The 13,923-nt window shown below is 49.1% G+C and overlaps 1 protein-coding gene across 6 annotated transcripts in view; it reads right to left on the bottom strand.

Annotated features, from left to right (window-relative positions):
* Window positions 1-13,606, bottom strand: part of Tnip1 (TNFAIP3 interacting protein 1) — a 50,623-nt gene extending 37,017 nt beyond the window's left edge. For 2 of the 6 annotated variants that reach the window (XM_034506420.2, XM_034506421.2), the window contains exon 1: window positions 6,690-6,777. The gene's annotated coding sequence lies outside the window, so the exon portion shown is untranslated. Of the gene's footprint in view, window positions 1-6,689; window positions 6,800-13,585 lie in introns of those variants that run through there. The other 4 variants (XM_076936826.1, XM_076936824.1, XM_034506419.2 and 1 more) reach the window with 4 other exon arrangements.
* Window positions 13,607-13,923: the final 317 nt, after the last annotated feature.

The raw sequence follows: 13,923 nt of genomic DNA, 5'->3' as shown, positions 1-13,923 counted from the left end.
ATTCCTGCTCTGCTCCCAGAGAGCCAAGTCCAGAGGACAGGGCCTAGCCCAAGACTAGTTCTCCAGACTCAAAGTGGGGCTTAAATCACAGTATCACTTCACAGTCCCAATGCTCCTGTCACCAGCAGGCTTCAAAGGGCTGATTGGCAGCCTATCTACCACACCCGCTGTCCTTCATACTTACACTCCTCCCCTCAGTTACAGCCCAGAACTGACAAGAGGCATCACTGAGCCAGGGTGGCCTCTACCATCAGCTGAGAGGCCAACATCAAGACAAGAGGGAGGGCACCCAGAGTAGCCTGTCTCTCGGCACCCAAATGCCACAGCTATCTTATGCAACCCTGTAACTCCCCATCTCAGAGGAAGATACTAGTTTTTGAGAATTCTCCTTATACCAAATATGGTGAGAACAGAATTTTAGAGTCAAGCCTGGCTCTGTGAACCAAACAGGAGCCATAAACCTGTCTGTAAACCTTACTGTGAAACCCAAGCCAGAGTCACGGTGGCTACAACAGGGCTAGAAAGAGAGAGGCTAAATCAGGAAGATTCTCAGATACTCATCTCAAAAGGGCAGCAAATGATCCCTAAAAGGGGGAAGTGAGTAGGTAAACTGTGGGATGTCTCAGGGAATATAGCACATCAGTGAAAATGAATGGGGCAGCAGATGCAGACGCTAATGACTCTTTCATATGCAAGTTGTGTTAAAATTGGACAGTGAGAGGCTCGGGACATACTGACAGTATCCAAAACAAAATTACACGCTGGTCAGGGATGTACCTGTTCTTATTAAGTTGGAAGAAACACAAGAGAGCACTGGGGAGATGGCTCAGTCAGTAACGTGCTTTCCACATGAGCAGAAAAACCCACACTTGAGTCTCAGAATACACATTTAAAGATGGCGGGGGCTAGGGGGAGTAGTGAGGTGGCTAAGGGGGTGAAGGTGCTTGCTCCCTAAACTGACAACTGGTGTTTGACATCAGGAACCCATATGATAGAAAAGAACCCCATTCCTTTGTAAGTTCTCCCCTGACAGATACACAATCAATGTAATAATAAATCTAAAAAGCCAGAAGCCAAACATAGTGGCTCACACCTGCAATCCCGCCATGAATTCAAGGCCAGCCTGGGGACACTGTTTATAATCCAAGAGCTGAGGAGGTGGAGTCAGGGAAATCCTCGGAATTGACTGGCCAGCCAGTGTAGCCTAATTAGTGAGTCCTAGGCCAGGAGGAGAGAGACTGTCTCAAAAACAGTGACTGGCAGTAAGCCGAGGCTAGCCAGTTGAAGGTCAAGGCTGAGGGAGGGACCTAGAGGCTCCTGATCTAGTGACTTCTCCACCCTACAAGAGTAATCTCAGGGTTCAGTGCCTGGGCCCCAGAACCACCACTCCCTCATCTATGAGTAAACTTGGCCAAGGCTGAGGTCTTGGTGTGTCCACCCTTGTGCTTAACAGACAAAGTGCCCCAGGGCTCAGGGAACAGCCTGGAGACAAGGTCAGTGAGGAAAGGTAGCCCTGCAGGAACAGCCATCAGAAAGGCGGCAGCCAGTCCTCAGCAGTCACCCTTTCCAGTCTCTGGGGTGATCATCCTGTGGAGGTCACGGGAAGACCACAGAGAACTAATTTCCTCCAACAGCCTGGTGGCTGCCTAGGTTCGTCTGTGCCTGGGGACATGACACCCCTCCTGGGGTTAAGGCAGACAGGAAGCAGAGGGGCAAGCCAGAGATATCAACAGGGAGGCACAGAAAGGCCTGGCCTAGCTAGAACCAATGAGGACCACCTAATGAATAGATTAAAAAAGGGGGGGGGGAGCGCAATGGTTGGGTTTTTACCATTTGAAGAATTCATTTCATTTGGATTTTTGAGACAGGGCTGACCCTGAACTCAAAACATTAGCAAAGAATGACCTCTCTTGTCACTACCTTCTTAGTACTGGGATTATAGGTGTTCACCAAAAATACCTATTTATGCAAAACTTAGACCCAAAGTTCACTCACAGTAGGTAAGCACTCCACTGAGTCATATCCTGGGCCATATCCTGGGCCCAACATCTGGGACAGATCAAAGGACAAATCATTCAGAGAGGACTCAGCACACACAGAACACAGGCCAGGAGAGGGTTGGAGATGAGTTATCCAGAAGCCTGGGAAGTGGGGTCACTTGTCACCCGTGGCTGAGAATCTAACAGCCTCAAGAATAACCTCAGCCAGTACAAATCTTCCATTACGCTGCGGGGTGATGCTGCCATCCCTTGGAGCTTTGTGAGGAAGCAAGGGGTGCAGCACCCACCTGGTCTGCACTAGGAGCTGTCAGTCACAGGGGTGGAAACTATACTGGCCTCACTGTTGGCACTGAGACCCACCAGCTCGGCTGCTGCAGCCTAGCCATCCGAATATCCAAACAGGCACGACGATGCCTGGGAATTTTTTTTTTGGGGGGGGGGGTCTTGCCCAGCTCACTTGACAGATTCCCAACTAAGCACAACCTCACACCCTATCTGCTGTGTCCATTCAGCCCCCTAAAAGGTCCAGGCCCTACTTTGTACCTTCCATCTTTCCAGGGTCCACCGTTAACACCACTTCTGGAAGCCCCTCTTAATCAATCAGGTGCCCCCAATGACTTCACACCCTAGCCATATTCATGGTAGCTAGCCTTAATTCACTCTCCCCAAGTTCCTGATGCTGTCAGGAAGAGCTCCCAACCAGGAGGAGCCCTGGAAGGCAAAACCAGGCTCTCACACATGGATGCAGCCTGAACACCAGCCTGCTGAATGCTCAGAAGGACATTAGGGAACACTCCCTCCTGGGATCCATCCTAGAACTCACTATTGTAGATCACGCTGGCCTTGAACTCAGAGAAATCTGCCTTCCTCTGTCTCCTGAATGCAGGGAGTTAAGTGCCTGCACCACCACCACCACACTTGATTCACAAATAAATTTACTTTAGATCACGATAAATGAATGAACAAAGTAGTAACATGACAGAAAGTGAGAGGGGTGTGTGTTTTGCATAGGAAGAGCAGGGAAGGTCCCCTTTGAGGAGGTGACATTTGAGCTGAGACTTGACAGATAAGGAAAAAGCAGCCCCGGGAAGGGTTAGAAACTGGTCTGAGCATTGGGATGACAAGGAGGGCTCACAGCATGAGACAGGCTAAGGACCCCTATAGCTGGGAAAAAGCAGATGGGGGGGGGGTGTCTGCCAAATCACAGTGGGCACAGAAGGGAGCCATTACCCAGTAAGGGAGGCAGACAAACAACCTTTCAGAGCACCACCATTCTCAAACCAGGTCGTCTGACCCAGCCGGGACATCCGGGCCAGAGACACAGCACTGGGGGTGAAGGAATGAGTCAGACTCATGGCTTCCTGGGGCCCCAAGGGAGCTGCTATGGGCATCCAGAAACAGGCACCAACACCCAGCCTCACTGTACCCACACTCACAGGACACCCATGTGGAGCGGACAATATGACCAGATGTATAATATATACTGAGTGTTCCCATTCACTGCTCTCAGAGGGTCAAGGTTAAACGTGTCCACAGAGGTCTAAACATTTTCCCAGGACATAGTCATGATGACAGTCTAAGCCAGTAGAAAAAGAACAGGGCCCCTGGGACTAGGAGTATACCTTAGCTGGTACAGTGTTTGTCTAGCAGGAATGAAGCTCTGGGTTCAATCCCCAATACCATATAAACCAGGCACAGCAGTGCATGCCTCTAATCCCAGCACTCAATCATGGATGCAGGAGGTCAGAAGTTCTGCTACAAAATGAGTGCAAGGCCAGCCTGGGCTATGAAGAACCTATTACAAAATGACAATTTACAACCGGCCAGACAGCTCAGAGAGTAGAGGTGTTTGTCATGAAGCAGGACAACCTGAGTTCAAGCCCAGAAACCGGTCTGATAGAAGGAAAGAGACAACTCCTGAAGGTTGTTCTGACTTCCACGTGGGCATGGAGACCGTGGCACACACTCACCCCCAAGTACAAATGAATAAATGTGAAACTGAAAATGGACAGAGGGCCCAGCTAAAATATGAAACTACTATCAGGTCAGAAGGAATAAATGAGAGGCAGCATCGTGAGCAGCCCTGTAGTGCCAGCAGGTACAGCAGACAGGAGGACCAGGATCCAGAGCCATCCTCAGCTGCAGGGTTAAGGTCAGCCTGGACTAAGAGACACTGTCTCAAAAGAAAAAAAAAATGATTTCTGAATGTAAAAACCACACGTTTAAAAAACTTTTCAAGCAGTGGTGGCACACGCCTTTAATCCCAGCACTTGGGAGGCAGAGGCAGGCGGATTTCTAAGTTTGAGGCCAGCCTGATCTACAAAGTGAGTTCCAGGACAGCCAGGACTACACAGAGAAACCCTGTGGGGGGGCGGGGGGGGGGGGAGGAAACTTTTCAGTGTAAAGATACTAGAATTATCATTATGGGTTAGTCTCACAGGCCATTTGCTAGATACAAAGAGACACTGAGCCTGCTTAGTTAGTGTAAATATTCCACTCTCCTAACACAATGTCCTCCCTCAAGGACTAAAAAAAAAAAAAAAATTCTGAGAGTCCCCTGACTGTCCACTCATGAGTGTGAATTCCCCTCTACCACACCCCTCATTGTTGGCAGCGTGAGTAAGAGCTGATCAAATCCCACTCTGACTGACTGTGAAATCAAAATGATGCATCAGGAATCCACACCGTTTCCCACACTGCCATTCAGCAAGGGGGTGGGGATGGCTGCTGCTGAGACTTTTGCTTCATCCACGAAAGTCCCTCCCTCTCATTTACCAAAACAGTCCCTCACCACCGACGGCACCAAATTCCCACCCACTGCCGGGTACAAGATGAAGACAGGCACAGCACAACCCACGTCCACACGCACGATCTCACACAGAGGCACAGAAACTTCCCACAGCGCACGGCAGTTAGGCAAAGGCCAAAGTAGAAATACACACACACACACACACACACACACACACACACACCAAAAACGACCGCTCCTAAATTATTCCCAGAAACTCACTACCCAGCACCTGTGTGCACAAATGCTCCTCAGGTATACAAAACAAACTTAAGAGGGATGGAGCAGGGGGCTTTGCACCCAAATGCCTGGTTAGAATCCTGACTTGGCAATTCACTAGTTGTGTGATTCCCAACCTGCAAGTTGCTTGGTGTTGCCTTAAATGTTATCAAATGCTCTATTAGTTCTTAATTTGACCTGCCCAGCCTCCAATAATTAAGACTGAGGCTACTAGATTTATTCCATCAACTTCTGCACAATTACTGGCCGAATTGCCCCTAACCTATTTTTTCTAACACTAGACAGGCTAATTCCCAGCTGGACTCTCCAAGTTCTTGCTGTTTTGAGTTGGGTTATTTCTGCTCCTTCAGTCTTTCGTTGGGGGCATTTCACTCCTCACGTGCTACTACTGGTCCATCATGTCTAATGGAGACCTCCCGATTTCTCCATCTTTTTTCTTCTCCTTCCTCCTTCTCTCCTTCCTCATCTTTCTCTTCACCTCTCGATCCCTACCTGCCCACACCTACCTCTATTCGCCCCAGTAACTATCTGTAGCCACTTTTATTTAACCAATAGCTTTAAAGTGGGGAGCAAGGTTAACACAACAAAGATCAGTGTATGTGAGAATTCCCTCATCTAAGAAATAACCAGATCTTGGGGTTCAGATTTTAGCATACACAACACCAGACCAATCGTCAACACCAGGGTTTCCTCACTTGGGAGGTGAAAATATAAAGTAAAATTCATGGAGGAAGGCTGGCTAGATGGCCAGTAAAGATGCTGGCCACCGAGCCGGAGGACCTGAGTTCAATTCCGGGAACTCACGGGTGAAAGGAATCAGACAAGTTGTCCGAAACCTTACATGCAAACAATAAACAAACGTAATACAAACGTAATACTGTTTCAGTCTACAGACGTACCAGAAGAGGGCATCAGATCTCCAGCCCTCAGAGAAATGTCTTACTCAAATGTTTGCTTTCTTATTTATTTATTTATTTATTTATTGTTTTTGAGACAGGGTTTCTCTGTATAGCCCTGGCTGTCCTGGAACTCACTCTGTAGATCAGGCTGGCCTCCAACTCAGAAATCCGCCTGCCTCTGCCTCCCAAGTGCTGGGATTAAAGGCGTGCGCCACCACCGCCCAGCACAAACGTATTTAAAAAAAAAAAAAAGTAACAATCATGCTTAGAATAAATAAATGTCACAGTTGGATGAGTTTCATACTAGATCAGCATTTGGCTGCACGCTTTTTATCCTCGCACTCCGGAGACTAAAGCAGTAGGATCTCAGTGAGTTCGAGACCAACCTGCTCTATACAGCGAGTTTCGGAGCAGTGTTACATAGAGAGACCTTGTCTCAAAACAAACAAGAAAAGACTATCTGGAAATCGACCAATAAGCGTGGGTATGGTGATGATTTTCGTCATTACGACGTCTGCACACCGCTACGCTACCCAAAACTTTGCTCGCTGGAGTCCGCAAGCCGCTCTTATGCGATCTCCGCAGGAGGTGCGCATGCGCGCCTGGTTGGCTCCTGCGGCCGGGAGTCCCCCCCCCCCCCCACCCCCAAGCCTGGCGACGGCGACAATTCACTGTGCCGGGACTCCCGCCACTAAGCTCCGCGCCCCGCGCGCAGGCCCGGGTCTCCTCCCGTCCGCCCATCCCCCCAGCGGCCCCGCTCACCCTAGGACGAGAGCTTCGGGGCCCGGAGCCAGACTCAGCAAATCTAAGCTCCGGTCGGTACCAGGAAATGCCAGGGCTACGCCACGCCTCTGGGAAAGCCCCTGGAGACCGACGGGCCGTCTGTCCAATGGCGCTGCGCGCTGGGCGCCGGGGCGGGGTCTGCTATGTAAACAGCCGCAGCGGTTCCTCTAGGTGGAGCAGACGAGGGCTCAAACCTAGGGGGCCTCAGGGAAAGGTGAGGAACTCCCTGCGGGGAAGGCACTAAGCTTCTGCAGCAAAGCAAGAGCGGGGTTTGCTGCTGTCTCTGTCCTCCAGAGGCCGAGGCAGGAAGGCGTCTGAGTTCGAGGCCAGCCTCTGATAGATGAGCCCTCTCTTTTCCTACCCTACCTCCCCCCGCCCACCACCACTAGAAAGAATCATACACACACATCACAAATGCACACATGTGCATGTATGTATGACATATGTGCATGCGCGTGTTTTGCGTGTGTGTGTGTGTGTGTGTGTGTGTGTGTGTGTGTAATTGACCCTGGCTCACGAAGTATAATGGAAAGCATTTAAGAAATCCACCTAACATTGACCTCTGAGCTCCACAGATGTGAACACATATGATTCTGAAAGTTGGAAAGCCTTGACCTTGGAATAAAGGACAGCTCTTTAAACAGAGAGGACAGTATGTTTTTAGGAGAAAGATTGAGACTTTTCCTGTCTGTGGAATTGTTAAAAACACTGACGGGTCTTCATCTTCAGGACTGGCAATGAGGACCCAGGGGACTATTTCATACATGCCTAGAGAGACTGACTATCTATCAACTGGGATGTGGGCAGGCACCTACTTAAAATATATATATATATATTTTCCCCAGGGACCTTTTCCGTTCAGTGCCACCTGTGTCCCAGTGACCTTAAAGGAGCTGGCAGATTTTCAGAGCAACATTCTAGGTCCCATTATGGAAAAACCTTGTGCATATACCTTAACCCTGATTGGAGAAAGACCAGGTACTGCAAGAGAGACTGCAGAATCACCCTCAGGGCAGGCTGCAGGGGGAAGTGGGTCCTTGATCCCTCCTATCAATTCCCCAAAGGTCCGTGTCTCTCTGTCTCTTTCCCCATGCTTCCCAATTCATCTCTTTCCAGAATGTTCACTTCCTAATCTTCCAGCTCTTCACTCAATCCATTACCCAGCACTGAGATTTCCTTAAAAAAAAAAGTCTCCAATAATTTCCATTTTGATTACATCCTGTTTCCACTGGTTTTGTAATATATTTGACCTCAGAAAGTTGGGCACTTCATTCTCCTAAATGCCCATGATTTCTCTGTAGCCTTTAATCCTGGCACTTGGGAAGCAGAGGCAAGAGGACCACCATGAATTTGAGGCTAGTGTGGTCTACATAGTAAGTTCAAGGCCAGCCACAGTTACACAGTAAGACCATGTCTTTTTTTTTTTTTTTTTTTTTTTTTTTTTTTCGAGACAGGGCTTCTCTGTGTAGCCCTGGCTGTTCTGGAACTCACTCTGTAGACCAGGCTGGCCTCGAACTCAGAAATCCGCCTGCCTCTGCCTCCCAAGTACTGGGATTACAGGCGTGCACCACCACTGCCCAGCTAAGACCATGTCTTAAAGGGAAAAAAAAAACCCAAAAAACAAAAAACCAACCAACCTATCACCACCACCACCACCACCAATAAAACATTACCAAGGGCCCAGTAAGATGAGGCAGAGTTAGGTAAAGGTGCTTGGTGACCAGCTTAAGGACCTGAGTTCAATCCCTGGGACCCACAAGAAGGGAGGGAAAAAAATGATTCTTGCAAATGGATGATTCTCTTGAGGTATGTGTGTGTTTGGGGGCGGGTGTCTCACCATGTAGCCCAAGCTAGTCTAGACCTCCATCCTCCTGCCTGAGCCTCAAGTGAGATGATGTTTTCATAATCACACCCAGAACTTTCTTAACTGTTTCAGTCATCCATTCAAGGTCACTACCCTCCTTGCCCCGTAAGGCTTGGTTTCACGCCAGAACACTGTGCCATCTGAGATGCCTTGGACCTCAGCATGGCTCAAGGCCACACAGATTGACACAACCAAAACCAGAACCAAGGGCCTTGGTTCCTGGTCTTGTCTGCCTTTTATCCATAGTCAGGATGGGTCTTTCTCTCTCTCCTTCCCTGGCTTCAAACTTGCTATGTAGGTTGACTTTGAACTTCTGATTCTCCTACCCCTACATCCCACAAACTGGAATTACAGATATGCACCACCACTGCCCTGTTTCTGTAGTACAGGAGATTGAACCCAGGGCTTCCAGTATGCTAGGTAAACTCTATCAAGCTTTATCCCCACACCTTTCTCAGTTATAGAAGCTCTGAAAAAAAAAATGAGGATAATTATATCTCCCCTTCAAGTGTTTGTGAGGATAAATATGATAAAGATAGAGCCTCAGCACACAGTAGGCCTCTGGAAAATGACAGTGATGCCAGGTGTGGGTACATGAATTGACAGATTTTACTGCTAAACCCAACAATGTTGCCTTCTCTGGTTCCATTCCTTAGACTTGGGACATGGATCTGGAGAGAGTCAGGAGGCCCTAGCCTGCCATCCTCTGTCACCCTGTAGCCTGGAAGGGAGTTTCCAAGTTGGGAGCTGGGTGACTCAAGTAGGTGGCAACCACATACTCTTCTAAGAGTGTCAACAAGCACCCTCAAAAAAGCCCCACCTGGGAGGAGAGCCACACTGCCTGGGCTTTGTTTTGCTTTGTGTTGAAGCAGACAGCCTCCCATTCTTTCTGCCACTCCCTCCTCTACCGCCTCTACCAGGGAGGCTCCAGAGGAGCTGAGTGCACACTTCTAAAAACATACCTTGAAAAGACTGTGCATAATCACGTGGCGGAAGGAGGAAGTGGGGGCTGTGCTATTAAAGCATTGAAAGATAACATGAAGGGGCCGGGAAACAACTGGAGAGCAAGAGCCCTCGGTGCACACGCGTGAGGACCTGGTATGAATACGTAGCACTCACATAAAAAGCCAGGTGTGACTGTGTGTATGTTATTGGAGTGGGGGAGGATGGAGGCAGGAGGATTGCTGCAGCTTAGTTAACCTAGCTCCAGGTTCAGTAAGAGACTTGTTTCAAAGGAAGAAGGCAGATTGTGATAAATCAGGGTACATGGTGTCCTCTTTTGGACTCTAGGCATGTGTGTACCCTCTCAGACATATGGGCATACAATCAGAACAACACACACACACATACACACATGCACACATACAGAGAGAGATAACATGGAGTAGGTGCTAGACCTGCACTTTTACAGAATTCATCCAGTCTTTAAAGATCAGGCAGATGGATGCTCCCAGAAGTTCATACAGAGCCAGGCCAGGCTCTTATACATCGTTCCACAACATCTCACCAGCTAACAGGACACAGAACTCAGAATGCCGGCCTCAAAATGGTCTTCAGAAATCATCAAACCCCCAGTCCTATTCAAAGCAAATAATGAAACTTGCTATTGAAATATGAACAAGAAGGAAGAAAGATGACTGTCCTTTGTAGATGGAGCCGCACTTAGGGCTCCAAGACTAATTATTTTCTGGCAGCTAGGACCCTGAATTTTAGATTAATACTGATTGATGCCAGTGGATCTGTGTGTGTGTCTATGTGTGAGCATGTATGTATATTTGTGTGTAGTTGAGTGTGTGCATATATGTGTGTATACTCGAGTATGCATGTGTATGGGGGGCACACAGGTGTGTGGAGGCCAGAGGTCAACCTGGGTGTCATTGCTCAGGAGCCTTCCACCTTGTATTTTGAGACAAGATCTCCTACTAGGACCTGTGGCTCACCACTTACACTAACTGGTGCCAGAAAGCCCTGGGGATCTGCTCATCTCTAGCTCCCCTGGTGCTGGGACTACAAGTGTTTATCACTACACTCAGCTTTTTCTTACGTGGGGTTTGGGGGGTCAAACTCAAGTCCTTCACATTACTGACTGAGCTATCCCATCACCCCTTCTTTACTTTTTTGAGCCAGGGTTTCATGTAGCCCAGGTTGGCCTCAAAAATCATTATATAGTGAAGAAGCCAATTTCTGGCTTTCGTGACTCCCTGTCTTGAGTTCTGGGATGCAGCCCCACATCTCCTTTCTACTCTCCTGGGGACCTAGCAGCTTTGTGTGTGATAGGCAGGCGCTCTGCCTACTGAACTGAGGTTCATTCCCAGGCTGGAAACAGAATGTTGAATCAAAGTAGTAGAAGCCTTATTGTCTTAGAGTAGATGAGGAGCCGTGGCTGGGGGAGGTCTGAGAGACCCGGGTGAGAGTACTTAGCAATCCTAGATCTCTTCCTGGATCCTTAGCCTGAGGCAACCTCAGAATACAAAACCCTTCCTGGATTCTAGGTACTTTCTGCTCTTGGGTGTGTGCTTATCAAAAAGAGAGATTTGGGTGATAGTTAACTGAGATAAGGAATGTCAAACACGTGACCCTGCCTGAAATGGGACTTGAGTGCTGGTGGTGATTACAGAGGGTCCTAGCCTACCCTGCTCTAGAGCCTGGATTCCATCCCTAGTACCTCAGAGAACCGCATGTGATGGCACACATTTGTAATTCCCATACTCAAGAGGTAGAGGCTAGAGAACCAGAAACTCAAGGTTAGACTCAGATCTATAGGGAATTTGGGGGCTAGCCTGGGACATATGAGGCCCAGCCAGAAGAAAGAAGAAAGGAAAGGAAAAGATGGAATGTCAGCTGAGAGTAGTGATGACTGCTCCAATATCCAGTTCACAGAGGCAGAGGTAGGAGGACCAAGAACCCAGGGCCAGCCTGGACTATATGAGACTCTGTCTCAAAACAACACCCTCCCCCCCCATCAAATCATACACAAACAAAAAAGTCTAAGTCTGTAGTCCCAGCTCCCCTCAGCCTAAAAAGGCATTTTTAATGCTATCTACCTTCATAAGCTATGAAGGCCACAATTTTTTTGTGTGTTCATTCAGCATCTTATTTATTTATTTATTTATTTCAAATATATATATATATATATATATATATATATATATATATATATATATATATATAGTGTGTGTGTGTGTCCCCAGCACATGTCACAGCACATGTATGGAGCTCAGAGAACAGTTTGTAGGAGCCCTTCCTCTTCTACTACATGAGTCCCAGGGATTAAACTCAGGTTGTCAGACTTAGCAACAAGTGCCTTTACCCACTGAGCCACCTCTGCATCCCTCAGTCATCCTTTTAAGGAGAATGAAATAATTTGCATTCACAACTTGCCCTCTTCCCAGGATACCCCCCATTCTGGAAATTAAGGTGCTGTGCTGGTCTTGAAGTCTGGCCTCTGATTCTGGCCCTGCCACTCTCTCCTGGTCTGTAACATAGCTTTCTAAGCAAGGCTATGGAGACAATGGCAGTGCCCGTTTGTGGCACACACAGAGAGAAATGGCCCTAGTGATAAGAAGCATGGTAATCATGGTCTGGGGCAGCAGGGAGTGTGGATCTGCCTTTCCTGAAGGGGATCTCAGGCCTACAGCTGGGGCTCACTTTGCCTGGATCTCACTGAGAGCTGTCTGACCTCAGGCCTCAGCTGCTGGCTTGTTCTCCAGCCTCATTCTCCTTTCTCCTTCCCAGCTTTTTTCTCCTGTGTCTCTAACCTGCCTGCTATTCTCTGGTTTCTAGGATACCACTCAAGGAGAAAAAAGGACAATGACACCAGGGAAATTCCCAGCTCGTCACATACTGGCCCTGCCAGGCCCCTCCCACAGTCTCAAGGAGTCCTGGGTCTCTCCTTCTCCCGCTTCTCTCCCTCTGGCCAGCCTGACTCCAGGTCAGAGTATCAAGCTGGCTTTAGGCTGGGATACTAGCTTGTTCCTCGTCATCTTCCTGGAAATGGGAAGAGATTAGCCCCTAAGGGAGGCAGACCCACAGGACCAGAACATTTCCCAATCCTGGGAAGCCCTACCAGGCCCCGAGAGCAGTTCTCTCTCCATCCACCCCATACCTTCTCATGTCTTCATTTCTCCCTTATTCTACAGCCCAGAGGTCACTGTCTAAAGTCAGACCCAACCTCTGGCCCTTACCTCCCCTAGCCAGGGACTTCCCTAGGCTGACCCTCTGACCAGCTTCAGAAAATCTGGACTGCTTGTGATCAAAAAAAGAAGTCACCACCATCTGCCAACCCTTGGCCCACTCCCAGGGCCTCAAGTTCTCGGTGAAAGGTTCACCCTCAGAAGGAGCCAGTGGCCTAGGAGCAAAGAAGGGGAGACAGGGGAGGGGTTCCTCCATTCCAGTGCTGAGGAGGGGCACAACAGCTATTGTGTTCCCCAGGGAGCAAGATGAGTTTCCACTAACCCTCCTTGTTTGGGTTTAGACTTCCAAACTGCCCAGCTCATCCCACATTGTCCCCCTCAAAAGTCACATTCACACAGAGACAGACACCCAGACCATCCACAAACATCAACATCCCCATGGACCAATATGTATCTGCTCCTGTGAGCCTGACACAGATGCAAACATGTCCTCTCACACACAGAAAATACATGAACGAGAAAGAGAAAAGTCTCCCTCACCCCTCAGAGAGAGGAAGAATACAGAAAGAGGTCTCTCTGTTCTTCCCTTTGGAAAAAATTGCAGACATTTGGAGAGAAGATCGGTCTGAACAAGTACAAGGAAGAGACAGAGGTCAGAGGGCAAAGGAAGCTCAGCGAAGAGCAGAGGCACAGAATTCAAGGCCCTAGGTGGGCCCACCAAGCTAGGCTGGAGAGCAAAAGACCCCAGCTAGCAGAGAAGAGGAGGCCAAGCAGTTATTGTCACACAGCTGGGAAGGTCTGGTGGCCTTGGCATCACCATGTGATGCTCCTGTAACCTACGCTGGCTGTCACACCTACCTTCAGCCCAGGTCACTCACCAGAGGAAGCACGAGAGGATGTAAAGATGTGCCCAGTGAGTGCGGCCATGCGTCCCTGTGTCCCTGCGAAGGCTGCTGGGCTTTCTGAGCTTCTGCAGGAAGGAGAGCTGGGCGGAGCTGACTCTGAGGCAGGAGGGGAATTCCCCCATGATGGAGAAGCCAGCCACCAGGCAGCCCCACAAGGCCGAGCTGAGGCCCCATCCCGCCCTCTGGCAGAGCAGAGGGCCCTTTGCCAGCCTCCACCTGTTGCTCCCCAGGCTGCCTGTCACTTGTGGTAGATTCCAGGAAGGGGAGGGGGCTTTGGAGAAGAACTGAGAGCCTGCTGGTTCCTGAGCTGG

This window comes from Arvicanthis niloticus, chromosome 6 (assembly GCF_011762505.2).
Source record: "Arvicanthis niloticus isolate mArvNil1 chromosome 6, mArvNil1.pat.X, whole genome shotgun sequence".
In the NCBI taxonomy this organism is placed as follows: domain Eukaryota; kingdom Metazoa; phylum Chordata; class Mammalia; order Rodentia; family Muridae; genus Arvicanthis; species Arvicanthis niloticus.
Note: the sequence above shows the minus strand (reverse complement) of the source record. Positions and strands in the feature narration are given on the sequence as shown.